The sequence below is a fragment of the Bubalus bubalis genome, chromosome 14, assembly GCF_019923935.1.
Source record: "Bubalus bubalis isolate 160015118507 breed Murrah chromosome 14, NDDB_SH_1, whole genome shotgun sequence".
In the NCBI taxonomy this organism is placed as follows: Eukaryota; Metazoa; Chordata; class Mammalia; order Artiodactyla; family Bovidae; genus Bubalus; species Bubalus bubalis.
Genome location: NC_059170.1, coordinates 39328801 through 39355894, shown reverse-complemented (window position 1 = coordinate 39355894; position 27094 = coordinate 39328801). Strand labels below are relative to the sequence as shown.

Sequence of the window (27094 nt, the reverse complement as noted above, 5' to 3'; positions counted from 1 at the left end):
TTGTTTGCTTTGCACTCCTCAAAAATAGACGCGATCCAAGAAAAGTAACATTTGGTAAACAAATACTCCATGATGGACTGTAAAAAAATGAGGGGAAAAAAAAAGTGGGCTGGAGTACATTAAATAGAAAGGGAAAATGGAAGTGTTTTAAAAGTCACTCTGTGTCAGGGAGTAGGACCTGGGAGAGACGTTATTAGATGATCTATGGGTTCTGGAGCCCATTTAGATGCCAGGGACTCCACATTAAAAGTGTAAACAAACCAAAGACAAGCTTTCAAATGAAACAAAAATCTGTGAAAAACTGAGACACAGAGCAACTCAGCATTCAAGGTAACTAAATGTCTGATGGGCAGGCAAGCAACCAAGAAACTAACGGTTTTTAACTGTGTTTTCTAAGGGCAGTGGGCTTTAAAAAAAAAAAAGAAAGGAAAAAAATGGAAGAGATGATAGAAAGAAGATGTAGGGACTTCCCTGGAGGTCTAATGGTCAAGACTTCTCCTTTCAGTGCAGGGGGTGCCAGTTCAATCCCAGGTTGGGGAGCTAGGGCTTCCTCAAGGCCATGCCTTGCTCCCATGCCTCAAGACCAAAAAACCAAAGCATAAACCAGAAGCAATACTGTAATAAATTCAGTAAAAACTTAAAAAAAAAAAAAAAAGATGTGAATGGCACCTGAAAATGTGTCAATTTTAAAAAACAAACATCTATTGTTTGGTATCAGGGTCTGAGGTCCCTACGCCCATCTGTGTGTTGTCCAAAAAGTTTAAAATTCAGTTTGTGGGCTTTGAATTCCAGCACTGCAACCAACCCTCTATAGGGGGACATACAGGCCTAGCCCTGTCTCTGAAGAAAGCCCTCTGGCAAATTTAAAAGTCAGCCCTGACGTCAAGTGAGTGCTGACAGCACGGGCTTTGAGCTCTGCGCATGTGGGCAGAGGGAACTTTCACTCTTGCTGGTCTATTGGGGGAGAAATACAACCAAGCCAAGTCAAACAGAAAGTGAAAAATAAGTTGAAGAGGAAAGAATGCAGATCAGGTAAGAGGACAGCAGAACTTGGGGCTCTGTCTGGAACCACGGCTCTTTGCAGTGTCCCTGAAGGCAAAGATGCTTTGCTTTGAGGGGCCATGACTTTCACGTGGGTTTTCAGCTGCTGTTACTCCTCAGATCAGATGCAGGAAGATCCAGGGGGTGTTCTCGGAAAGAAAATTGGCTTTAGGCAGACTGGGAGCAGAGAGAGAATTCTATCATTAGACAGGGGGAGAGTTTTGACTTTACCCAAAGGACATCTTTTGGCCATCACCTGAGCTGTAGGATCAGTGAGTCCAATCCAACATGCTCACTCAGGCTACAGACACTCCTGGGACACATTCCAACACTACTGGTCCCGAGAACCATCAAATTAACCAGAGAATCTCCAGGGTGCACTCACTGTCTTCTGTAGCAGACACGCCTGGCACTCTCCACTTCAGAGAAAGTCTGTGAAATCATTCATTTGCCCTAACATTTAGATTGTTCCCGAAGCAGTAATGGGGCATAGAGGATTCCAGCTCATTCTGGGATTTGCAAACAAGTTTTTATTCCACGGAGAGCTCACCCTCCTCACTGAGGAAACAAATATGTGTACGAATAAACACACAGAATCTCCCAATTACTCTCCCCAGGAAGATGTGAATGGCGCCCCACTCCAGTACTCTTGCCTGGAAAATCCCATGGATGGAGGAGCCTGGAAGGCTGCAGGCCATGGGGTCGCAAACAGTCGGACACGACTGAGCGACTTCACTTTCACTTTTCATTTTCATGCATTGGAGAAGGAAATGGCAACCCACTCCAATGTTCTTGCCTGGAGAATCCCAGGGACGGGGGAGCCTGGTGGGCTGCCATCTCTGGGGTCGCACAGAGTCGGACATGACTGAAGTGACTTAGCGGAAGGAAGACGTGAAAGATCCAGGGAGTGTTATTTGTGCCCCAGAGCCCAGAAACAAAACAAATTTCTAGCGGGCAACAGACCTCAAGGAGACTAGAGGGTGAGACTCTAAGTGTTTTCTCAGAATTTGTAATTATGGGGACTTCCTTGGTGGCCCAGTGGCTAAGACTCTGAGCTCCCAATGCAGAGGGCCTGGGTTCGATTCCTGGTTAGGGAACTATATCCCATATGCTGCAACTAAGAGTTTGCACACCACAACTGAAGATCCTGCATGCTACAACTAAGACCTGGCACAGACAAATAAATTTAGAAAAAAAAAAAAATGAATTTGCCATTATTTCTCCTTATGTTCCTTAAAGAGTCATCATTGGCCTCACCTGACTGGTTCTACCAGCTAATTCCTTGAGACCTGGGATGTATTTTATTTCTGTATTCTCTGGCTTCCCACGTGGCTCAGTAGTAAAGAATCTGCCTGTAATGCAGGAAACACAGTTTCAATCCCTGGGTCAGGAAGACTCCCTGGAGGAGGAAATGGCAACCCATTCTAGTATTCTTGCCTGGAAAATTCCATGGAAAGAGGAGGCTGGTGGCTAAAGTCCACAGGTTGCAAAGACTCAGACATGACTGAGTGCCTTAGCACACGCAGGACAGCTGTGTATCCCCAGGACAGCTCCCAAGCACTTCAGTGATCATAATCACAGGGATGGAGCAGTTGGCCTGGAACTAATGCTGTGACCTTATGAGTGTTTATCCTTATGCACAGGGAGAGAGGTCTTCTGACTTTAAGACTGAAGGAAAATCTGGAGTTTGCAGCCAGGATGGTTTTAAAGTGCACACGTCCTATATCTACGGAGCTGGGGCCAAGTGAAGAAAGCTTGTTGGCAGGGCACGATCAGAGAGCAGGGACCATCTCTAAAACAGTACCCTCTTTAGCTGAGTCTTCTAAACCTCTGGGAGCTGACAGCTGGAGAAGTAGCTCTCTTTCAACCTTGGATTTGGGCGGTTAAATGGTGAGTGATGGAAACTCTAACGGAAGTAAGTGTAGGCATGGACATATAGTGTGCACAAAGATTCCATAATTCAGTATAAAAGTTGTAACTGGGGGAAGACACTGTCTTTTTCATTCAGTCTAGGTGGATTCAAGAGCAAAGCTCAGTGCGCTCTCCGAGCAGGATAGGCCCCCACCCCTCGTCATCCCTGCGGCAGACAGTGGGGTTTCAGGGCCCCATGAGGACAGTGTGTGTGCCCTCAGCTCCTCACACTCCATCCCAGGGCCGGGTGCAGCCCTTTGGCCCTTGGCTGTTGCCCAGATGTGTGCTCTTTGTCCACACTTGAAATCAGAGTGTGCGAAACACGCTGTGACACATGAAGCCAGCCCAGCATCCACACTCCAAAGGCACCTACGTGGTCCTTTTGTCCACGCTTCCTCAGCACCTTCTGGGGCATCCCGGGAAGTGAAAGGGAAAGCGAAGGGCCAGCATGAATTCTTGGAACTGAGCTGACAACAGAGAAGAGAAGAAACACAAAGTGGGAAGGGCTGGAGTTTCGCTTTCAGAAAGAACTGGGTTATTCCTACCTCTGCACTTGCCAAATTGTGAATTTGCGCTTGTCAACTTAACCAACCAGAGCCTTGGCCATCTTAGCCACAAGATGAGGGGACTTGACCTGACGTGGAGGGGACTCCACAGAGAGGAAGGGTCGGAAGCGGTGCCCGCATGCCTGGCACCTGGAGGAACTAGGAAGGAACCCCTTCTCTCTGCACCCAGCGACTCGATCAGCAAGTTCATCCTGATGGACCCTCACTGCCCTCACTTCCCAGGCCTCATGGGCTCCTGCCTGGATCACCCTCAGGTGCTCGCACTGCATCCCTGCTTCCCCTCCGGCTCCCAGATCCCATTCCCACAGCATCCCTGTGGTCCCACAGCATCAGCCCCTTCACCCTCCCCTGCCCTCAGCCCAGGTGGCTTCCTGATGCTTCCTGAAGATAAAGGGGCAGGACTCCCCCACCCACTGCCCTCTGGACCCTCCTCGGCCCACCCTGGCTTTCCTCCCCATTTCTTCCACACCAGGCCCCCCTCCTCCACCCCGGCTCTGGGGCTGTTGCCCCCACAGTCCACGTGCAGTGCTGCCCTCCAGGCCTTCCATGCCTGGATCCTCCTGATTGTTCTCATGTATGATATCACCTCTTTGGAGACATCTTAACTTTTCAAGCTATTGGAAGCTGGTCACCCTTCAAAACCCTCTGTTCCCTTTCTCAGAAACTCCCACCTGAATTCTGTGGCTCCCTCACCCATTTGTTTCCATCTCAGTCCGCTCTAGCTGCTGTGACAAATAGCACAGAGTGGACCTCACAAACAACAGATATAGATTTCACATGGCTCTGGAAGCTAAAAGTCTAAGATCAAGGTGACATCTGCCTCCGTGTCCGGTGAGGGCTCTTTCTGGTTCACAGACGGTGTCTTCTGTGTCCTTACCTGGAGGAAGGGCTGAGGAAGGGGTGTGCTCTCCTTTATAAGGTCACTGATCCATCCTGGAGGCTCCACCCTCATAGCCTCATCACCTCCCAAAGGCCCCACCTCCTGACACCATCACCTTGGGGGTTAAGAGTCAACATATGAATTTTGGGGGACACAGACAGTCTATAACAGTGTCTATATCAATCCCCCAAGAATGTAAGCTCTTAGAAGTGCAGGACCACTGAACACCTCCAGAGGGTGCTATTCCCTGGAATCCTGGGAGAGGAGTGCCCCATGGAGGTGTGACAGCCTGCTGGGCCCCATCTTTAGTCCCTAGTGCAGTGTCTGGGTCCATAAAAGCCACTGGACATGTTGGAGGGTTGAATTGATTATAAGACAATTGCATTCTTATGTTGTAAAATCATAATGCCAGCTGGCTTAATGAGAACAGGGAGCTTTAGGAGAACTTGCACCCAGGCTGTCAAGTCTGCCAGTGGCTGCAGGATGGATCTCGGGTGGCCCAGCCTTGCAGACCCACAGACACCAGTGAAGGGATTTATGGGTGGTTTAGGCATGCATTCTGGCTGAATCACATTTTAATGCCTTTATAAATTGCTTTATTCCTTTTCAGTAAGAGCATTACAGATGTGAAGAGGTCAGTTAACATTTTTAGTTATGTTTTATTGCATTTTAGGGGAAAATTATAACTTACAGTCGAATTTGCAAAGTTGGGAGTTTTCAAAGGTCGGGGACGACGTGACTAAGAACCATGAAGGCAACACCAGGCCTGAGATGCTCTACCGGCTGCTGTAAGAAGAGCTTCTAGTCTGCCGCGCCTTTTCTATCTCATCCCGGATGCCCAGCCTCACCTTTGCACAGACGGCCTGTGGGTGGGGCGTCTCAGCTTAATCCTGAGATATACTGGGGCCTCACGGCAGAGAGGGGTTGAGGCTGCAAGACTGGCCTACAGGCGGACCCCTTCCCCACATCTCAGGATACAGAGAGGGTCACAGGCTCGACGGGCACCAATTCCCAAATGGATCAGGCTGTGAACACCTTGAGTCTCATTTCCTGGTAGAAGAATCTGACTGTGTGGGTGGGTGATCAACAAATAAAGTAAAATTTAAAAAAATAAGACCTGTTCCATCTTTGTCCTATGCTTTTTGGGGGGATTAAAGAAGAGGGAATTCAAAGGGAAATAAACGTATCCAAAAATATATTTAGAAAGGGGGGGTTTGATGTAGATTTATGAATTGACTTGAATATCTTGTCCATCAAGGCATAGTCACCCTGACAAGTCACCCACATGTGTCTCCATGGAGGTGGCACAGATGCCAAGGGAGGACAGTGGACTGAAGGAGGAGGATGTGGTTACGTGTGGAACACAGCTGGGGTGGAGAGTGGACTGTCTAATAAACAGAGGGAAAAGGGAAGATAATGAATAGCCATCTCTTTAATCCTATTGTATCCACAGTCTCGAGGGCTTTCCAGGTGATGCCAGTGGCGAAGAACCTGCCCACCAATGCAGGAGATGTAGGAGATGTGGGGTTGATCCCTGAGTTGGGAAGATTCCCTGAAAGAGAAAATGGCAACCAACTCCAATGTCCTTGCCGGGACAGAGGGGCCTGGTGGGCCACAGTCCCTGGGGTCACAAAGAGTTGAACACAATTTTGCAACTAAACAACGACAACAAGCCATGGTCTCAGACAACATTTTTTTAAATGTTTTAGAAATTTTGCTATGAAAACAGAGAAAAATCCTGCCACACACAGTCCTGTCTGAGCAGGGTCAGGCTCCACTTGATAAACATGGTTCATGGTACTTAATCCCATGCCCAGAAATTCTTTGACAAGAGAAGCCATCGGTGAAAATCACTTGCAGCAGAACAGGAGCATCACCCAGCTTTGGGTAAAACTGGTTAGTTTGTTCTAACACAGTATTTGCTTATAACAAAATATAAAATACATGCACTCTTCAGAGTTTGAGAACCATGTGAGGTACGCTCAGCATTTCAAAAGAGAAACTTCAATAACACTTTCAATGAATAAACATTTTGCTTTTCCTCATAGAAGGACTGAGTTATGGATCATTCCCCTAACACTCTTTCCCATTCACTTATCCAGTTGCCAGGAAGCACGTCTATTCAGAAAGTCCCTGCTTTGCATGTATGCAGAGCAGATAGCCCCCAGTTACTCCCAATGCTGTTTGCCTATGCTGTGTGGAGCTCCACTCTGGCAGCCTGATAATAGCAGAGTTTCAGAAGCTTAGGTATATTCTCGGACTGACCCAGTTCACTCAATCACTCCCCAGATACAATGTGGGGCTATTGAAGGGTCCGGACCCTGGTGGATTGAAGCCTTTGTCCTAATTTCAGGATGTCTTTGTCCCAGCAACAATGGGTGACATCCCACATAATGCGGGGCCATTTGTACCACTGCTGCCCAAACTTCCTGTTTGGAATGGGGCGCAGAGGTCTCTGAAAAGCCTGGCTGGGGAGAGAGAAAGGAGCCACATAATGCCAGATTTCCAGGATCTTGTCTCGTGGAAGATGAAGGCAAATTTATGTATGGTGTCGGCTGCTTCATCGTGCCCGTCTCTCTGAGACCCCATGGACTGTAGCCTGCCAGGCTCCTCTATCCAGGGGATTCTCCAGGCAAGAATATCAGAGGAGGTTGACATTCCCTTCTCCAGGGGATCTTCCCAACCCAGGGATCAAATCCAGGTCTCCTGCATTGCAGGCAGATTTTTTACCCATCTGAGCCACTGGGGAAGCCCTTAAGGAAATGACAACATCCCACGGGATGGCCAATATGGCTAAAACTGAACATACACGTCTGTGAACTCACCAGGCTGCAGCAGAGCTGGAGGTGGCCCTGAGCTGTTCTCTCAGCTATCTGAGAACCCGTCAGCTCTCCAGAGACACAAAGCCGGGTCTCCCCCAAAGACCATTATTTACCAAAAGACAAGGGAGGTTCTCCTCGAATTCTTGGAAATACCTTTTCGCGGTTTACATAATTTTGGCATATTCTTGGGCTCTCATCCTAACTGTACTATTTCCCAAAATAGGCTGAAACCTGTCAAGTGAAGGAAAGAGGCAATGTATCTTCCTAACAAAGTGTCTGTCACTGAAGAACCATGAAGTCAGGGCATTTGCTATGGGACCTACACAGAGATGCAGCATTCACACGCACACGCTAACACACACACCCTGAATCCACCGCTCACCCACATAGCCTGAGCCCACAGAGGGTCATGGCAGGGGTCGGATGGACCATTGGCTGCAAAGGTCTCAAGTCCCACACACAAGCCTGAGGTCCTGAGGGAGCAGCTGGACCTCCCTGGGCCTCTGCTTCCTCCTGGGACAGGACAGCACCTTGCACTGTGGACCAAGGGCCCGGAGTTCATCATGGTTCTGCCCACTGGAAGAGGACCAAAGAGACATTTCTCCACCCGAATCTCCTTGGACTCCTGGACTGCGTTTAAGTAACAATTTTGTGACATCTGAGTATTTCCAACGGAGCTTTCCAAAAGAGCTTTCCAACAGTCTAAAACCTTTTGAAGGGAGATGTGTATACTACGGTCGTATTCGTTTCTGAGAAGGGTCTCGGTTTTATATGGAAAGCAAGTAGGCCTTATTTGTGGCTTGTTGATGCAATACAAAGAGGTGAAGAAACTATTTGGTAACTTTTTTTAAAAAAGTAATACATTTAAGATAAGCATCTAAGAACATGCTAATGGTACAAAATGCACTTTCTTATTTACTAGTTATAATACTAGCTCACAATTACTGAGCAGTTAAATTGGGAAAGACACAGCTCTCCACTTTATATGCAACATTATTCGTCATTCCTCAGACGGACACAGAGAAGGCAATGGCAACCGGCTCCAGTACTCTTGCCTGGAAAATCCCATGGATGGAAGAGCCTGGTGGGCTGCAGTCCATGGGGTCGCACAGAGTAGGACACAACTGAAGTGACTTAGCAGCAGCAACAGAGGAACAAGCCATTAATTTCTTGATATAACAAATGAGAAAACTGAATCAAATGAGCTAGTAGACCCTTGATCTTGGATAAGAGAGAAGGTTAGATGTGGGTTAGCAGCAGATACTCAGGTGAAAATTTTTGATTATGAGGAAATTCCATATTATACTTATGTCACTGATGTGACATAAGGTAAAGAGTGAGTCACTTTGAGTGAACACATCTCTCAGCCTCACCTGGATAGACAGGTAGATGAAAACCTGACTCTATCATACGATTTGTGGTAAGTGTCTGTGTCCTTCTTCACTGCCTTTCTGTCACCTCACCATTTCAGAACCGACAATATCCTGGCAACCCTGGGCTGGTGATTAACCTAACTGTTCCTCAAAATGGGCTCATAATAACAGCGCCCACTGGAGTGGGTACCACAAGGACCAGCTGAACTGAGTTGATGCCTTCAAAGCCCTTCAAGCACATAAGGTCTCAATAACTAATAGCCTATACAGTGACAGGGTATTAAGAAGCAAAGATATCACCTTGCTGACAAAGGTTGGTATAGTCAAAGCTTTGGTTTTTCCAGTAGTCATATACAGATGTAGGGGGCTGAGAGCCAAAGAACTGATGCTTTCAAATTGCGGTGCTGGGGAAGGCTCTTGAGAGATCCTTGGACTGCAAGGAGATCAAACCAGTCAATTCTAAAGAAAATAAACTCTGAATATTCATTGGAAGGACTGATGCTGAAGCTGAAATTCCAATACTTTGGTCACCTGATATGAAGAGCTGACTCATTGGAAAAGACCCTGATGCCAGGAAAGATTGAAGGTGGAAGGAGAAGGGGATGACAGAGGATGAGATGGTTGGATGGCATCACCGACTCAGTGGACATGAATCTGAGCAAACTCTGGGACATAATGAAGGACAGGAAAGCCTGGCATGCTGTAGTCCATGGGTCACAGAGAGTGATAAACAACTTAGCAACTGAATAACAACATGCATTGATCATGGATGATCACTCCTTCATCTGTTGTGAATGGATAAAGAAGCCCAGAACTCAGTGCTGAGTAAACAGTGAGTTATGACACCATCACACTCCCAGCCCTGCAGGATCTGGCTACCCCCTCCTGCCCCCATCTCCAGCGTAAACCATTGTCAGTCTCTCCTGGACTGCTTTGAATGCTTCCTTCCCCCCTATCGCTCTCCATGGAGGAAAATGTGGTCAAAACCAGCTTCCGCACACTGGAGGGCAGGCCGTCTCCTCCATCTGCCCGGCCTCAGCAAAACTAGCCCCTCGGTCATTTGGTGTTCACTTTCTCTGGAAGCACCAGGGTGTCTGTCTTCTTTTCCAGTGTTTGCACCTAACAAATCCTGTCTTTTCTTGGACTTGCACTGTGAGGATTTCATCCAGAGTACATCTGTCTTTATTCCGTCAGTAAAATTGTATTTTAAGATGTTCCCAAATTTTTTAAAGAACATGTGTCCCCTGGGTACTAACCAGCAGGCAGCAGGCTGGGGCTGGAGATACAAAGCGAAATAAGATGAGACCCTTCAGTGTGCAGTGTTCCCTGCCTGGCACGGGAAACAGACATCTTCATGGACAATTGAAATGAAGTGAGTCCTGTGACTGAAACAAGTGTCCAGGGAGTGCTGTCTGGGAAGGTGGTATCATCCTGGGGATCCTGACCCCACTGATGCCCACAAGCTGGTTCACTGCTGCACAGAGAACACAGAGATGAAAGTCAAAAATCCCCTCCTTTCCCCCATCTTCTGTGGACCCTGGGCCTTGGGCCAGGTAAGCTTGACCTTGAGGAGAAGGCTTGGGATGAGGACTGGGAGAGAATGACTCCATCCCCTTCTCCTGCACAAAAAAGGATTTTCCAGGTGAAGAAGAGTCAGAGCAGACCCCTCAACTCCAGCAGCATTTCTTCAATCACAGCCCTGTCTCCCTGGACTAAAGAACCCAGGAGCCAGGCCTGGAACGATCCTACCAGCAAGGTGCATGGTCCCCTCAGGCCCACTGCAGAACCCCACCTGCATTTCCTCGGCACCTCTGTGAATGGGGGTTGTACCAGAGAAACCCTGCTCAGATTGTCATTTCCAGCTCCCTGATCAGAAGGCAGCATGCAAGCCATCAGGAGAGGCAGAGAAGGTCATAAAGGTGTCATCTACGTGAGGCCACTCATGCAAGGAAAGAAGAATGTGCGTGCTCAGGGACAGAGTCATATGACCGCTTGCTGTATCTTATCTCCTAAAATTTCTAAGAGCTCCCATTGTTGGCCCAGAGAAAAGAGACCAAGAGTCTGTAACACCACCTATAATCCCTACTCCCGGCCATCCACCCTGACCAACTCTTGAAGAACAGACAGAGGCAAAGTTTGGGGGCATGGGGAGGGGCCTATATGGTTCTAAAGTTAGAAGTCAGATGGGGGAGCAAACGCTCCCCACTGACAAAGGATTAGAACTTCATGGTCAGACTGTTATTGTTGATCAGTCACTCAGTCAGGTCTAACTCTTTGTGACCCAATGAACTGCAGCAAGCCAAGCTCTTCTGTCCTCTACTATCTCCCAGAGTTCGCTCAGTTTCATGTCTGTAGAGTCAGTGATGCCATCCAATCATCTCATCCTCTGTCACCCTCTTCTCCTCCTGCCCTCAACCTTTCCCAGCATCAAGGTCTTTTCCAGTGAGTTGGATCTTCGCATCAGGTGGCCAAAGTAATGGAAGTTCAGCATCAGTCCTTCCAATGAATATTCAGGACTGATTTCCTTTAGAATTGACTGGTTTAATCTCCTTACAGTCCAAGGGACTCTCAAGTGTCTTCTCCAACACCACAGTTCAAAAGCATCAAATCAAAGCCAGACTTCATCTTTAATACATGCATTCAGTGTCAAACTCATACACACAATGATGTTCACAGCTGACCTTAGAACTGAGTTGGGAGAAAAAGCAATTCAGGGAAATGCCCAGGGTGATCCTCCCCAGTCTTCTGAGCTGGTCAGGGTGACATTGTTCTGGATTTGAAACAACTTACTTGAGGTCCTGAGAGATGCACATGCTCACATTCACATGGGGGTGTTTCTCCCTCCCTCCATTGAGAAACTGTGGACCCAGCACTTTCTGTGCAAGATTTCCCCAGCTAGTGGAAGGCGTGTGATGTAAACATGTCCACAAGGGAAGAATGATCTTTTCCTGGCAATCTGTGTGCACTGCTGAAAAATGCCCGTCTGTGATCAAATTATTAATGCTTCTACATCAAACCAAAGTTCCTTGCTCATACCCCGGGGTGAATATTGGATGCCATTTTTTTTCTGCTTGGCATTTTGATAGAATTGTGCAATAACGTCCAAACAAGTCCGTGTTTACATAGGCCAGGTGACAAGCGGCATGTGTGGAATTACAGCATTTAGGAAGGAATGTTAGAAACATCAAAAGCATAATGAAAGCTATATATTGAAACATAATTTTTCTTCTGCAGTTTTATGTGTCGTTGACAAAAAGGCAGGCAGGAGAAATGACTGCGATGGTGGAAGCGACTCCAGACTCCACTCTCTGTAAAAACATTCCTTTTATGGAGAAAGTCAACAATGAGCCAAGAAATGGCCAGAGAACCAGGTAAAGGAAAGCGTAATTACAAAGCTATTGTAACTAATGTTGTAGAAATCATTTCTAAGTATGTGAAAGGTTAATATGCACACTCCTGTATGAAGGTACATCAGACTACAATTTTAAATCAAGCTGACCTCTCAAAGACTAATTACCAATCTGAACCAAAAAAATTACAGTCCCTGTGCTCTGGCCAGATTCTTTGGTCCTGGACTCAGACTGTACACCATCAGAGGGCATGACCTCACATTCCTTAGGAGACTGGCTTTCTGGACCACATGGGTTTTAAGACAGATGGAGAGAAAGACAGACTGGATCTGGAGTAATCTACCTTCAGCTCTGGTTTTCGTAAGTCACTGTGGAACTCCTGTTTGATCTCTGGATGTGAGGGTAAGTGATATCATTCTGCAAATAATTCTTAAACTGAGACTGCAACACATCAAATGATCTGAGGGACCAATTGGGTCGACAGGAAGCCTAAGATGCCTTAGAATATCTACAAGAGATGAGTTTTTAAACTGTTGTTTGAAATGACTTGACTCATGCCCGCATCACTAACGAGCTGTGCTTGGCCATATCCCTGACCTCTCCTCGCCGAGCACACGTTCCCTGAAGAAAGCGCCTCATGGGACTTTAAATACTAAACAAGAAGAGAGATCTCTCTATCTTGTTGCTGCTTTTCGTCCTCTTTTTTTTCCTGCTTTTGCCAAAGAGAATTAGTCTTATTATTATGAGGAAATTATCCCATTATGGCCATTTTGGTCAAAGCTGAAGCCTCTGAGGCTATAAAGCTCTCCTAACAATGTCCACTTCCAAGATATGTGGTCACTGAATCACGCCCGTCCCCACACCATAGAGGATGGCCCCCACTTTGCTGTTTGTCCTTGCGAAGTTATCGTCTACTAAGCTCAAGTTATCAGTGAAAGCTGAATCAGAGGCTGGAGCCCATTCATCCACTGCTAAGAAATCCAGGAGAAAAATATTTGCTGAGAAGGGTTATTAATTATTTTAAACTAGCAGAAATCCATGGCCTGCTCTTTGAGTACTCAGAAGTTAACTGGGGACTAGGGCCAAGGCCTCTGCAGCAACATGATAGTTCAGTCTTTTAAGACTTTGTTTCTGCTTCTGTTTTGTTATGAACAATAGAAGACAGGAATCAGGGAAAATAAGCAAAGAAAGGACTTTCCATCGAAAGGGTTTTTAGAAAAGACTCAAGAGTGCCCCTTTTCCCCTACGCTTACTGTGTGCTCAGTCATTTCAATTGTGTGACTCTTTGCAACCCTGTGGACTGTAGCCCACCAGGCTCCTCTGTCCATGGGATTCTCCAGGCAAGAATACTGGAGTGGATTGCCGTGCCCTCCTCCAGGGATCTTCCTGACTCACGGGTCAAACCCACAACTCCTGTGTCTCCTGCACTACAAGCAGATTATTTGCCACTGAGCCACCAGGATACACCTAATAGCCCCTGCCTTTCAAAAACACTAATGAGAAATCTCCTGAAAGGCCCCAGTGGTTTGTTGGGCTTATTGAATACATTTGAGCTTATAACAGTGGTACAATGCACAGATCTCTAAATTCATAGAAAGGGTTCCACTGAAAGTTTAAAAGTTCCATGTTATGGACAAGAATACAAATTGCAAACATGAGTCAAGATAACTCCATGGCAAATAGATAGGGAGAAAGTAACAGATTTTATTTTCTTAGGCTCCAAAATTACTGCAGATACAGACTGTAGCCATGAAATTAAAAGACACTAGCTCCTTGGAAGAAAAGCTATGACAAACCTAGACAGTGTATTCAGAGAAGGCAATGGCACCCCACTCCAGTACTCTTGCCTGGAAAATCCCATGGGCAGAGGAGCCTGGTAGGCTGCAGTCCCTGGGGTCGCGAAGAGTCGGACATGACTGAGCGACTTCACTTTCACTTTTCACTTTCATGCATTGGAGAAGGAAATGGCAACCCACTCCAGTGTTCTTGCCTGGAGAATCCCAGGGACAGGGGGACCTGGTGGGTTGCCGTCTATGGGGTTGCACAGAGTCGGACATGACTGAAGCGACTTAGCAGCAGCAGCAGCAGACAGTGTATTAAAAAGCAGAGACATCACTTTGCTGACGAAGGTCTATCTAGTCAAAGTTATGTTTTTTCCAGAAGTCAGGAGTGAATGTGAGAGTTGGACCATAAAGAAAGCTGAGTGCCGAAGAACTGGTGCTTTCTAATTGTGGTGCTAGAGAAGACTCTTGAGAGTCCCTTGGACTACAAGGAGATCAAACCAGTGAATCCTAAAGGAAATCAGTCCTGAATATTCATTGGAAGGACTGATGCTGAAACTGAAGCTTCAATACTTTGGCCACCTGATGTAAAGAACCAACTCATTGGAAAGGACCCTGATGTTGGGAAACACTGAGGGCAGGAGGAGAAGGGGATGACAGAGGTTGAGATAGTTGGATGGCATCATTGACTCAATGGACACGGGTTTGAGCAAGCTCTGGGAGGTAGTGAAGGACAGAGGAGCCTGGTATGTTGCAGTCCATGGGGTTGAAAAGAGTCGGATGTGACTGAGTGAGAGAACAACAACTGGGAAAGTGAAATCAAAACAGATTATAAATGTTATAAAGCTGAGGAACACCACAAACTTCACAAATTCGGGAAGAATCCATTATGTTTGACTCATTAATGACCTGATGACTCTAACATCGCTCTATCAGATTTTTTTTTTTTTTACTTATCTCTTCTCAAATTGCCTCTCCATGGAAATAATTTTATAATATAATTCCCTGGAGATGGTAAGAAGACAATCTTGTCTTCTCTCTAGGAAGAATCATCAAAACTGTTGTTGCTGTTGTTGTTTTTTAATCAGCCTTAGCTTAGAAAAGTTCTTTTCAGCTTTACAACTCCTAATTGACAATGTCAGGTAAATAATTTACATTTCTTGTCAAATTCTGGAGAAACTCTATCAACATCTTTAACCTATAATCTGTAAAAACTTCAGGGCATTTTATGTTTTCTTACAGAATAATTAATTGTACACATCTCACTGCTTCTATTAGAAACTTACCTCTTCCTTTTAGTGAATGATGGCTTTCAGTCTGACCCGAAAAATTTTTATACATCTTACTTCTTAACTTGAGAATGATTTCTGTCAACGTTACTGCTTATTACTGATTGTTCTTGGTTCATATTCTGTTGATTGTTGTCTGAATTTTCCCTCTCAGTTTTTTTGTAAATAAGTTTTAAATAATGTGTTTTGCTGTGTTCAGTTGTATCTGAATCTTTGTGGCCCCGTAGACTGTACCCCACCTGGCTCCTCTGTCCATGGGCTTCTCCAGGCAAGAATACTGGAGGCGGTTGCTGTGCCCTCCTCCAGGGGATCTTCCCAACCCAGGGATTAAAACCCATGTCTCTTGCATCTGCTGCATTGGTAGGCGGGGTCTTTACCACTAGCGCCACCTGGGAAGACCAACCTTTAAATAAAGGTACTCTTCAAATTCAGAAGTCTGGAATTTCCAATTTGATTGAAACGTTCTCAAATGGCATCTCAAGTGGCTCTTAAAATTGCCTAACTTCCCCTAACTTCCCCTCAGCCAGGTCTCAGACATTCCTGCAGCATCTGATGCAGCAAAGATGCAGCCTGGAGAGCCCGGGGTGGGGAGTGGGGAGGGTCAGTGTCTAAACCCATGCAGTGACACCCTTTCTGGAAACGTTCACAACACACACCCCTGTGAGCTCACATGGGGTTGGAAGCCTCTTCAGCTTCATGGAAAGTCCACCTGGGCACGGGTCACCTCTCACGAAACACAGGAAAATTTAAATTACAACAATGGATTCTGCTGCCTGGAGATGAAGAAAGTATGAGAAATACCACCCGGCTCTCCATTAAAATTCTAGACCCTCACAACACCTTTTAAAACCTATGGCTAATCCAGCAAACTGCCCCGCAGTCATCAGAATAGGATTTTGCACAGCGTCTCAGCAGTTTTGAAAGTGTCTTGCCTCCAACACTTTCCAAAGGTGCATTACTGATGGTTTAAAGCAAATACATATATTTCACTTGTTCCCTGATTCACCCAGTTTTTCATCCTTTGTGCCTTCCTCTGGGTCAGGCACTAGATTCCAGCAGATAGAAACAGAGCAGGACAGGCTCCTCGAGGGGTCAGGCCCCAGCCAGGCTGACAGGGAGGGCCACATGGACAGCACTCAGTCAGAGTACGTGCCTGGAGAACCAAGTGCAGCAAAGTCATGTGGACCGAGGCCTGGAGAGGGCAGACGGGGGTGAGGCTGGTGACAGCCCTGGGCCAGCTCATCAAGAGGTCAAAAGGAAGATATCTGAGCCCGTGCTAGCGAAGCAAGACAAAGGTCATCGAAGAATGCCAGACAATAACTCAGAACCTTAGAGGAGGACTGGTGGCATTCAGTTAGCATTCGTTAAAATACATGTGTATTAGGTAACTCGCCCCAGGTCACTTTTTTGATTCGTTGAGTCCACTCTGGAGCCAGATACACTTAATCTGTGAGAGTCACTGCGGTTCACTGTCAACTTGGCCACTAGGCTACCTTTCTACCTGGGGGATGGGTGAGCAAAGCCATTCACTGTCTCTTACTTAGGTTAGGCCCAAAAGTAGGGAAAACAGCAGAGAGAAAGATAGTGAATGAATGACATGGAGATAAGAAGTGAGATAAAACACACAATGAAGAAATGGGTCACAGTGCAGATGGAGGGTTAGAGCTGAGAGGATTGAACAACAACGGACAAGCAGCCCCTGGCTACTGTCCCAGGCCATTTCATGTCCACTTGTCTTTAGAAGTTGGTGGCAGCAGCCAGTTCTGTCCCTTAAATTTCCCTTTTAGAATTTTTTGTCCTGACAACTCTGAGAATAATCTCAATGGTGAACAAGAGTCAACAGACCATGTTTTCTTTTAACAAAGATACTGTTTTTGTCTAATTCTCTGCCATTGTAATCAGTCACCACTAGTGAACATCTTCACATTTAGTCTAGATCGGAATATGTATAAACAACATACAGCTCGGTCTTCCCTATGACTTCAAATCATTTTATGATCATTCCTTATGCAATCTGAACTTTTAGGGATGATAAGCTTATGGCTCAGCTGGTAAAGAATCCACTAGCAATGCGGGAGACTTGCATTTGATCCCTGGGTTGTGAAGATCCCCTGGAGAAGGGAAAGGCTACCCACTCCATTATTCTGGCCTGGAGAATTCCATGGACTGTATAGTCCATGGGGTTGCAAAGAGTCAGACACGACTGAGTGACTTTCACTTTCATTTCAACCCTGAAAGCCAGTGGGTGGAGGCTGGAGACTGGGCTCTCAGACCCTTTAAAGGAGATAGTCAGACAAAGTAAGGGGTTGATCCCTGAGGTGGAAATACTTTCAGATGATGAGAGCTCAATTAGAAGAGATTGAATGAATCCCAATATTTTCAGGGCAAGAAAGGACCCTCACAAAAGCATTATTTCTGTTAGAAAAATTGAGACAGAAGCCAAAAAGAGAGTTCAGATGGATCGCCTATTCTCTTCTGTAGGATACTTGGTGGGTATGGATTCAGTTTTCAGAAAGATATATGTAAGCACTGATGAAGCTACCCATGTCTGTGATTCTGTTCAAAACCATTGTCCTGAAATGAATCAGGTCACACATGGGGAGGAGGGGAGCCCACAAATCAATTTTCTCCTTCAATGCAAATGACTTTTGCAAATTTTTTTTTAATATTTGAAACTCATCCATATATGTATATATTCTATTCTAGAAAAATCCTTTTAAAAAACCTTGAGAGACAGGACTTCCCTGGTGGTTCAGTGGTTAAGACTTTACCTTCCACTGCAGGGGATGTGAGTTCAATCCCTGGTTTGGGAGCTTGGATTCCATGTGCCTTGTGGCCAAAAAAATATAAAACAAACAATATTGTAAGAAATTCAATCAAAATTTAGAAAATGGTCTACATTTTAAAAAATTTTTTAAACCTCTTTAAAAAAGAAAAAAAAATTTTTTTTGCAAGATGGGAGAAGGGGGGCTGTAAATTGGAAGGTTGGAGCCCTGGACTGCCTCTGAGCTCCACCACTGACCAAACTTGTGGTCTCAGGTAAGCTCTTAGCCCCCATGAGTCTCCCATCTATAAAGGATAGATGATAAAATGTCCCTTTTAGAGCTGGCCTGAGATTCAAGACAGTTCATACACATGAAAAGTGCAGAAAAGTCCTGTGTTAAGTGTCACATGCTAGACCTTGACAGAATGACATCTGTGAACACAAGCCTCTGTCAGGTGAGAAGCAACACCATCTTGCTGCTGGAAAGACAGAAAGAAATCCCACATGATAATAATGGGGTAAGGGAAGTGAGTGTAATCTTATACTATCATACTATGCTACTAATAATTCACTATTAGCAGTCTGGATTATTACCAAAACCCCCAAAGTTAAGATGTCAGGAATAAAATGCTATGTGGAGTAGAGAGTGTAAATCCAAATGCCTACACGGTCCAAAAAAGTCACATAGAAATGGAGGCTGAGAGTAAGAAAAACAGACACGGAAGTACAATAATGATGGGCAGGAAGCACTTGGCCTCAGTGGGCGTCAACTGTAGGGAATGCTGGAGACTGTGGAAAAATGAGGAGAGCAGTTCCTCTAGAAAAAGGCAGTAATACTTATCTCTGGCCAGTTGTGGTATCAGAGAAAAGTGGCTCTTACCTGGCTAGGCTTCCATCATCTCCAGCAGAAGATGGGAATCTAGGTGTGCAAATAAAATCTCCCATTTTTTTAATGTTTGCTCATATTCTTCCCCCTGAAAGCACCATGTAGGTCAAACTGGGACCCAGGAAACAGGTAACTTTGGATCTCCTTGCCGATTTCACCCTTTAAAGGGAAAAGACAAGAGGCAGAGAGAGGAGGGCTTGGAGGTTGGGTATGTCCTTGTTAATGTCAAGATTCACTAAAACTCACCATTTGGCTAATGTGGAATGTGGATGTTATCAAAGACGGCAGTCAAAAGAAGAGTGAAAGCTGAGTCATGGCCAGGTCATTGGTGGGAAACGATCGCTGAGATAATCCGTCCTCAAGTGAAACTGACCTTTTTTATTTTTTTTCCCTCCTGCCAAACATTCCTGAGGTCAGCGTAGGTGGCTGAAGATGAAACCAGAAGAGCCCCCTCTGGCCAGAGAGCCCTTGATAACAGGAGAGGTGGGGCTGGCAAACGCCCCAGGGGGACCAGGTGGTGGGAAGGTGACACTCACCCCAGCCAGACCAGCTGAGCCCAGGAAATGGTGCCTGGCCCTTCAGAACAGACTTCCCGGGAGAAACTTGAGGCCAAACGGGCTTGACTTAGTGACGAAGTTTTGACAGCAACATTTTTATGGCATCTTAGATAACTCACAAAAAGGATAATGTGTACAAAAATAAACACCACCGTGTTAGAGAGAGAGGAAAAAAAAAAACCCAAAAACTGTCAGAAACAAAGACACCCTTTGATCCTGGAAAGAGATCCTTATTAGCCTGTTTGATGAGAATCTGTATTCCTCACACTAGTAGCAACCAAACAAACTAGCAATCGAGAGCTGAATAAAGTTACAGAAAATTGAATGTATCAACCTGTTTTATTTTAAAATTGAACATAGGACCAGGATTGTTTCCTGCGCACTAGGGGTGGGAGAGGTGGTTCAATAATCAGAGCTATTATTTCCAACTTTTTATTAATTGCAGACTTTTGGGGGGTGTTTTTGGTATCATGCTAAAAAAAAATCCATTTTGATTGAGTCAAAATAATTGAGTCAGTTGAGATTACTAGTCGGCTGGTAATTTTCTTCTTACACAGTTTTAATGACATCAGCTATGGATGCGGCAGTACAAAGGAAATTTGGATATTTACTTCTGATATCAAAAGAAACTCAGTATTTCAGATTCTAAATATAGATTGACAATTGCAAAAATTAATGGAAACATATAATTAAGGGAAATTTACTTCTATCTATATTTTTTCTGGGCTCCCCTGGTGGTTCAGGGGTAAAGAATCCATCTGCCAATGCAGGAGACTTGAGTTCGATCCCTGGGTCAGGAAGATTCCCTAGAGAAAGTGAAGTCACCCAATCGTGTCCGACTCTTTACGACCCCATGGATTGTAGCCTGCCAGGCTCCTCTGTCCATGAGATTTTCCAGGCAAGAATACTGGAGTGGGTACCATTTCCTTCTCCAGGGGATCTTCTGGACACAAGGATCAAACCTGTGTCTCCCACACTGCAGGCAGACTCTTTGCCATCTAAGCCACCAGGGAAGCTCAAGAGAAGGACATGGACAGAGCTGCCTGGCGGGCTACCATCCATGGGGTCACAAAAGACTCCAACATGACTTAGTGACTAAACAGCAACAATATTTTTGCACCCACATTTTCCTAGACTCCATCCCTTGGTCCATCCATGAAATTGCTGACCGCCATGCAGCTCAGTTTGTCAACATCCTGGTGCACACTAAGCAGATTTCAGTACCTTTGGTCCCGAATCAGGGTAACCATGCCAAGAGATAAGCACCCTGGAAAACAGCTCCCTATCTTTGAACTCCAATTCATTCCTTATTTAATTCACACTTATTTACAGAGGTCAATGTGCCAGGTGCAAGGATAAGCACAGAGACCAAAGCTGGCCAGTCATGACCTTGCCCACAGGGCCCCTTCCCCCCACCCACACCCCAGCCCGGGCCTCTGACAGTGCGTAAAAACAAAAGTGAAATCACTAAGTCTGTCCAACTCTTTGGGACCCCATGGACTTTAGCCCACCAGACTCCTCCATCCATGGAATTTTCTAGACAAGAGTGCTGGAGCGGGTTGCCATTTCCTTCTCCAGGGGATCTTCCCAACCCAGGGATCAAGCCCAGGTCTCCTGCATTGCAGGTAGATGCTCTACTGTCTGAGCCACCAGGGAATCCTGTGTAAGTAGTGTGTAAGTAGCTGCTTAATTCCTTGAGAACCCGCCCTGAAGTCAAGAATGATGATTTTCATCTCCATAGTGACCATTGACCAAGTATACTTGAGGAATAAATGAATCCGTAGTGTCAAGAGTGGAGAGGAGGCAGGCAGGGAAGTCTGGGGACACACATCTGTGTCCGGGACCACCTCGGGCTCTGAGGTTCATCCCTCTCAATGCTGAACCGCCGTGGTCATTACTGACCCCAGACACTGGCATGCGAGGCTCAATGTTGCCAGGGAATTCTCCTTGGAGAGAAGAGTGGATTTCTTCTAATCTACTACTTTCCCCACCTGCCTTGAATTCACAGGAGCCTCAGGAAATGTCTAGAAATTTGAGATGATGGATAGAATTACATGAGAAACCCAGCAAATCCCTTTGAACATGTGATAATTGTCTGGTAAGAAGGGTTACTCAGACTGCAACAGAAGGTGTTTTAGTAAATCAACCATTCTCCAACAGAAAATTTAAAAGTTTTGATTAATCAAAACAAAAAAAGTGTTTCACAGTCTGTCTGGCTGAACCAGGACAGGACAGGACACCCCCGGCATGAGGTAAGGCTTCATGGAATTTACTGATAAGCAGAGTGGGGCCTGTACCTTCCACCCCTGCAGGGATCATTGTTCATTAACTGGTAGAAAACAAGTCCTTTTATTCCCCTAGCTATGTGGCTCAGGGAGGAACTTTCATCATCTCACTCCTCGTTTGCTGCTGGAGTTCATCATTAGCAGGAGCTAGCCCTGCTTACAGTTTTAATCACTGTCTCTGTCTTGGGTTTCAAGCTCTGCCCGGTTCACCTGTGGCTTGGAGTTCCCTGTGATGTCAGTAATGACTGACTTGTTTATCGGTGCTCCCAGATGCTGAGCTGAAAGTAGGGGTTTGAAAGAAAGGACTTCAGAAATCATTACCTTCCTGCGAGCACAATTAGTGATAGGAAAACCCACAGCGAGAGCTAGAGAGAAGAGGGAAAGTCCTTGTGAATTCTGGGGAGGGGAGAAATCCCTAGGAAAGTCAGAAAATGCCTCCTTGAAGGCCAGGTCAGTATCTCTGCCTGTCACCAGGGTTCCTCTTTAGCTGACATGAACTTTGGTTTGGTTAAAACCTCCATAGCAAGTTAGTTAGGATAATAGAGTCCAGTTCCTTTCACCTTAACCAAAACATTACCTCATCTGCAAAGAACTCCCATTAGCCATTTAGACCCTGAGGTCAAATCCTTTTTCTAGGTCTCTGGAAGTTTCTTGCTTTCAAAGCAGTTCAGAACGTGACCCCCTATCTCCAGAGCAGAGGCAGCTTAAAGGGTCACCTGCCTGATCAGTAAGAGAAAGGAATCTGAGCTCCTGGAAACTTCTGCAAAGTGAGAGGAACTATCATTTTAGAAAAATATCAACACTGAATTATGTGAGATAAATATAAAAGAAAACAATCAGCAAGTATTTCAAGAAAAAAAGAGAATGCCTAAGAAGACTGACTCATTTGAAAAGACCCTGATGCTGGGAAAGATTGAAGGCAGGAGGAGAAGGGGACAACAGAGGATGAGATGGTTGGATGGCATCACCGACTCAATGGATGCGAGTTTAAGTAAACTCCAAGAGTTGGCGATGGACAGGAAGGCCTGGCGTGCTGCAGTCCATGGGGTCACAGAGAGTTGGACACGACTGAGTGACTGAACTGAACTGAAGAAGACTTCTCAAAGAGTTGATGTTTAAAAGAAGGAAAACAGTTAAGCATCCATCTCTAACACAAGCTACCAACAGGACCATTGCTTGGGGGGTGGGCGGGCCATCCAGGTGATCCAGAAGCACAGTCTCCCACCAGGTCACCATCTCGTCTCTCCTGCAACAAAGCTGAGCTCACACTTCCTCTTCACCAAGGGAGCTTCATGCTAAACAAGTCAAGTTCAGTGTCAGCCTGGGTGGGGAAGAAAGGCTCTGCTCTTAGGGGGCGGGGTGGGGAGTGACCATCCCAAACAGGAGGTTGCTGCCCCAGAAGGAGTCAGGCCTGTAGGAAACACAGGACATGAGTGCCTAAGTGCCCTGACTCAGGCAGTGAGGACAAGATGAGACCCAGGACAGGAGGCAGAGAGCAAGGGACCACCGGTGTCAACGTTCACACTCTAAAACAGGATAGAGGCGAGCGAGGATGGGAACAGTCAGGAGTAAGGACGGACCCTGAGCTGTGTTTGACCCTGGTGCAAGTCCTCAGAGATCTTCCGGAGAATGAAACGCACCACTGCTGAGGGCAGCAGGGCCCAGCCTGGGAGCAAGGGCGCGTCCTTCAGAGTCACAGGGCCAGCGTGCGCTGAGTCTGCGTGGGTGGGAGGAAGTATTTCCTGACCCTTGAAAACCTAAAGCAGTTGTATAATCTAGAAATAGAAGACTCTGTATGATCCAGAACGTTCGACGGCAAATACTCTTTAATAAAAATGACTTGGTACGTTGGACCATGTGAACTTGAAAGAGAGCTAGAGGGTAAGAAATCCTTCTTTTTAAGATTTTTGTGGTCCTCCATATAAAATTACCATGTTTCTAAGTCCAGGGCACTCAAGGTTTTTAGCGTGAAAACCTAGCTCACATGTGACCTTTTGTGGTGAAGACTATAACCGCCGAGAACTGGGGTTTCCTTGTGATTTCTTTTTTTTACTCACTCACTCGCTCACTCCTGTAACTTCGTCGATCTGTATCTATACATCTTTAAGCATCATTCCTCAGTCTCTCCCCTCAATGTCACTCTGTGCTTTCCTACACAGAGATCTTCCTTTGCCGTCTTTGAACAGCTTTCCCAGGACTTCAGCCTCCTCTCCTTCCTCTTGGGCTTCTCCTGCATCCTATCCTTTAAGTCAGAACCAGTGTTACCTCGGAGGCAGAGACTGCACTGCACCAGATGTGTGTTCCTATTACTCGCTTATCTGTCTCCTCCCTAAAGCTGGGCAGCTTACCTTTGTCATAATCATAAACTCTCAGTCACTCCCATCACCAGTGCCATGGGATCCCATAGCTTCTGCTCCAAGCAGCCTTGGAAACGACTTTATCAATGGTCAGAAACAGCACCCCAACCCCTCCCAGTGTGTCCTATCCAGGCCAGCCACACCTTGTTTAGTGCACTTCCTTTACTGCACTTTGTAGACCCAAGTATTTTGCAAACTGGAGGTATGCAACAACCCTGTGTGGAGCAAGTCTATTGGTGCCATTTTTTCCAACAGTGGTTGCTTACTTCCTGTCTCTGGGTCACATTTTGGTAATTCTCGCACTATTGCCATGTTTTCCATAATTATTATATTTGCTATGGTGATTTGTGATCGGTGACCTTTGATGTTACTATTGCAATTGTTTTGGCATCTTTAGCAAGAGTACTTTTAAGGTACGTACATTGTTTTTTCAGACATAATGCTGTTGCACACTTAATCAATGATAGTATAGTATAACCATGAGTTTTACATGCACTTGGAAACCAGAAAACTTTGTGGCTTGCTTTATGGTGATATTCGCTTTATTTCAGCGGTCTGGCACCGAGCCCAAAATATCTCTGACGTGTGCCTGCATCTGGAATTTCCCAGAATTAGAATAGCCTCTGATCTTTATCTGATTTGCATACCTATTAGAACCACATTTCAAAATTTCAGCAATTTTTATTAAGAAATATCAGCGATTTCTTTGCAAGACAATCCTAAATCAAAGGTCACTTCAGTACGCAGCGAGAAGAGAGCCATCCACAAGGCAGGAAGGGGGTCCTCACCAGATACTGAATCTGCCAGCACCTTCACCTTGGACTTGCAGCCTCCAGAACTATAAGAAAATAAACTTGTTGTTTAAGCCACCTATTCTGTGGGTGTTCTGTTATGACAGCCAGAGCTGATGAAAACAGTTGGTCACATGGTTACTACTAAGGTTATGTTGACAAAGTTAAACCCAGAGTTTAAGAATTATTTCATACCCAAAACATCTGGAATTATCTAAAAGTTCTGATCTTCCCAGCCCTTTCTGCTAGTACCTGACCCATTACTAAGCTCCCTGTAGAATCTGAGATCTTAACCTGACTTAGAAGCTTCAGAGCAGCTTCATGTTTGCCAAGATTACAGAATCAAAGTGTAAGAAGTTTATGATCAGCTTTAGCCAAATGGGAAGCAACTCATAAAAGCGCATTCTATGACTAATGGTCTCCATGGCAGTTACAGGAAACATTATTCACTTTCTAATTACCACTAGCGCTTCTTGGTCACTGGGCAGAAGGCAGAACTCTAGTCACCCTGTGTACGTGCTCTTGTTCCTTCCCACAATGGCCTTTGCCATCAGGTACTGAGATCCCTGTTGCCAAGATGACCACGTCATACAAGGCACAGAGAGGTGAGCGAGTCTCTCAAAGTAGTTCAGCAAGGGTTGAGCTGGAGTCTGAACCCAAGGTATCCAACTGTTGAGTCCTGGGACTTAATCATATTCCTCGGACGCTACTCCTGTCTGTTGTAGATGAGTCATCCCCAGGTTATTCTGCCACAGCTTTGGGGCATCTTTGGCAAACCTGATAACCATCTTGAAGTGTTCATGTACAGGGAAAATCTTCTGAGCTTCACCTTGCATAAATAAACTGCAGAAAAGCCCCACAAAATCATGGAGACTTTGCTTGTGCATCCCCCTTCATGTTTGCACAAAACAGACATAGAAGAACAGCTTCATAGTCTCAGCAAGTGAGAACTATCCATCCGACTGAATGTGTGGCCCTGGTGATTTGGAATGGTGGATTGACTTCACTAAACCAACTATTTGCTAAGTTTCCCTTTTTCTTTGTTCTGTGCAAACACCCAGTTCAGTGTTAGTGCTTTATAGCACAACCAGAGATGCAATAGGACAAGATGAATGTTTAATTTTAATTAATACAGCCAGTAGAAAAAATATGTGCATTTCTCATGGAAATAAATACATTTGCTTGCACCTCTGTTTCATAGGCTCACGTTTTTTTTTTTTCTTTTCCCACACTTTTTTATTTGGAAAACAGTTTCTTTCTAAATCATGATCATCTATAACAACATTCTATTAATAGAGAATCATGAGAATGGTTATCTGTTTGAATTGAACATTCAAATTATAGTCATAATAGACTTTCAGAGAATATTTGCATTATTTCCTTCTACTGGACTGTCAGATTTTTCTACAGCATTTGAAACCATCACTTACAAAAGGGCATATCTATATATACATATAACAACACATGCATAAGAAGCTGGGGAGAGCTTATGCTACTTCAGTGTTGTTTGTCAGATCCAATGAGATAAGAGTCAGAAGTAATATCACTACGTAATACTTATTGAACATTGTCATGTGCCACGTGCTACTCTAAGACCTTAACTGTCGTGAGCTCACATGCCCCTCATCATGCAAGGATGACACCATTGTCACCCACATTTTTTACATACTAGTTTATCATTGACAGTCAAGGAATTTTCCCTGGCAAGCAAGCACTATTGGAAAACTGGCTACCTCATTTTCCAAAGAAAACTGATTTTGTTATAATTCTATTGTATTTTTGAGGAGGGCAAGTAGACTCATCGTGATTCACTCTGAGACTGGTGACAGTAGAGTGAATGTATTTAATACAAATAAAAATTAAAATAATCCTGTGTTTGCATGGACTTATTTGAAAGTGCTATCCCTTTGATTCTTGGAAGCTTATACAATCCTCGACAATGAGATCATAAGTAAAGAAAACCCAAGTGACAAAATCCCCTAGAAAGCCCTGGATTCTTTTTTAGACCATTCAAATACAATTTCCTTTTAAAATATCTCAGAAAAGAGCAAGTTGCCATTCAAAGGTTTCCATGAAAGAAACACTGCTATTAAGATATAACAATTAAAACACCAACAAGTTTCAGAAGTATAAGAGAACAGAAAACCAAGCACAATTTTATCTGAGAAAACATAACTGGATTTGTTATGCTGTCTACATAACAAAAGGAAATGAAAACATACTTTCTTAGAGAATTCCAAAACATTCAGTATATTGTATTTTTTGATAATTATGATATACAGCCAGAATCTCTACTTGTTTGTAGATGAGTCACTGAACTTCTAGTTGGCATATTAAACTATTCTGATGATCAATTCAAATTCTGTTACACATTTTTCCTAATACAACTGAATCATTTTGATCCTTGGACTCATTGCTGTTCAGTCACTAAATCGTGTCCG

At 45.1% G+C, this 27094-nt stretch overlaps 1 long non-coding RNA gene across 1 annotated transcript in view; it reads right to left on the bottom strand.

Annotated features, from left to right (window-relative positions):
• The window catches only part of LOC123329209, a 40967-nt gene extending 20919 nt beyond the window's left edge, over positions 1-20048 (bottom strand). The window contains exon 1 of the long non-coding RNA XR_006544548.2: positions 18658-20048. This is a non-coding gene — a long non-coding RNA (uncharacterized LOC123329209). The remainder of the gene's footprint in view (positions 1-18657) is intronic.
• Positions 20049-27094: the final 7046 nt, after the last annotated feature.